Source organism: Lygodium microphyllum, chromosome 28, assembly GCF_053477565.2.
Source record: "Lygodium microphyllum isolate KBCC chromosome 28, Lygodium_microphyllum_v1.1.10, whole genome shotgun sequence".
Classification (NCBI taxonomy): domain Eukaryota; kingdom Viridiplantae; phylum Streptophyta; class Polypodiopsida; order Schizaeales; family Lygodiaceae; genus Lygodium; species Lygodium microphyllum.
Genome location: NC_141162.1, coordinates 41,408,724 through 41,410,874, shown reverse-complemented (window position 1 = coordinate 41,410,874; position 2,151 = coordinate 41,408,724). Strand labels below are relative to the sequence as shown.

At 46.5% G+C, this 2,151-nt stretch overlaps 1 pseudogene; it reads right to left on the bottom strand.

The window, feature by feature from the left end:
- Positions 1-601: 601 nt before the first annotated feature.
- Positions 602-1,856, bottom strand: LOC148011394 (TPR repeat-containing protein ZIP4-like; annotated as a pseudogene).
- Between the last annotated feature and the right edge of the window lie 295 nt (positions 1,857-2,151).

Genomic DNA, 2,151 nt, shown 5'->3' with positions numbered 1-2,151 from the left:
CATAAGGAGAATACCTATGAGATCTATCATCATAAGAACAATGCCCTTGATATAGACTCATTGCTTTGGGGCTGTCTCGTTGGGGCTGTCTCGACTGATGGAGTCTGCAAAGTGTTATGAGCTTCCTGATGGTAGCAGCAACCAGGCCATAGTCTAGCTGAGCCTTGCGATCTTTGAGCCTACCTTTCACCTCGAACATGAGCATGTTCAGATGAGTGTCCGTGGTTTGATCATTAGTTGATAGCATTTTTGACCGCAGAATTTCATGCACCTTGTGACACTTCTCCAGATATTGTGCGGCCTCTCGCATTAGATGCAAATCCTCCTCTATGTTGGATAACAGCATTGCTCCCACAACAATCAGCATTGAAGTCCTCCTCAATCTCAGATTTTCTATTGTTTCTTGCAAGCACTCATAGAAGTCTGCAGCGCAAAGGAAGAACTCGGCACATAATATCCATTTTTGTGATTTGGCTGTCGCCAAGCCTTCATTCCAGGTCGAGCCCAAAAACCACTGAGCTTCTTTTTCTCCCGTGCTCCCATTGCCAAAGAAGTTCTCATATCCAAACTTGGCCAGGCGTGAACGAGCAAGTTTGAAATACTTAAGTGTCTTGCTTGGATTACTGTTTGTGCCTTGAGTTGACAACAAAATGATATTACGAATAATCACAACTTCTTTTGTGTTTGAAGACTTTGCTGAAGGGCACAGATCTAGCATGCGAGACAGTGCAGAAATGGCCACGCTATTGTGATGCTCCTTCTTCGTCATTTGACTGTAGACAAATTTTGAACTTCAGAAAGGCTCCAGCAACGCTTACTTCTAGCTTGTCTGCTTCATCTGCGTAGTCGGAGGCCCGGTCGTACTGGCCTAGCACAATGTGACAAATGCAGAGAATTCTGAGGTTCTTTGATCGGCGTGAAGAGAAATTCGTATCAGTGGAAGACAAGCACATCAGCGATGCTTCGAAGAGCTGGATGCTGGTGTTGTAGTCTTTGGCTTAGAAGAATTTTGTGCCACTGTTCCACAAAAGTGAATACGCGCACTGCTGTGCATTGCTGACCGCGTGAGAGGCGACTTGAGAAAGTCTCTCGAACGAACTAACAGTGCACTTGATGCAATCCACTATCTTCTCATCAAGTGCGATGCCAAGAGTGACCTCTATCCTTTTCTTACAGTGTTGATCAAGTGACTGCGTCAATAGTTTCTCCAAGGCGCACAAGGTAAGGTCGATGCCAAAAGGGAATCTTGAATGTGCGATCGAGTACAAATTCTTCACAGCATCCAACCTTGCTTGTGGCAACTACGGAGCAATGGAGCTCTCGATCAACACATCGATGGCAGCAACATAAATGTCCACAGGCGTGCCCCTCTGCAAAACAAGAATGCAAGCCTCCTCTTCGGCTTCCTCAAAGCGTTTCAAGCGGAGGTAAGCTTTCAAGGCAAGGAAGGAAGTGCTCACGTGATCAGGCCCTGCCTTCAGAAGAGACACGCATTTCAACACGCTTTCAAAGTTCTCATTATGGAGATGCCCGACAGTAAGATATCTCAGGACCTTGACCTTTAGGTGTCAGAATCTGGCCATCTTCCTCCGACCCGAGCCCTGTCAAACCGGTTTTCCCCTTCTGGTCTTGCAGATCAACACACCTTCGGAGCAAATCTCAAAGGCTTGCTCTAGATAACTAACGGACTTTGCATGCAATGACTTGTCAGACCTTGCAAGCAGCAGTTTCCCGTAATGGAAGAACTGCTTGGCGAATTCTTCATACTGCTCGGTGGAAGAGGAAGGCTGGAGCATACCACGTGCTTTGCCTAGAAGGCTGCAAGCGAGAGCTTTCTGAGAGAGCTCCCATGCCATTTTCGCATGAGAGACGTAAAATTCGAACAAGAACGACTCCTCCTGGACCACGACCTGACAAAGTTAGTTGGAGTCTGCCATTATCCATTGGATCATGCCAAGAACCTCCATCTTGACCAAGATCATGCCAAGAACCACCTTCTTGACACAATTCTAACCACGGTTTACTGTGCAAGTCACCCCCAGTCAACTAGACATAGAAATCCATGGTTCTAACCAAACCAAACCGTACTGTAATCAAATTGTACATGCTGTAGCCAAATTGTACATGGACAATGACCTCCCCAGCAAGGTC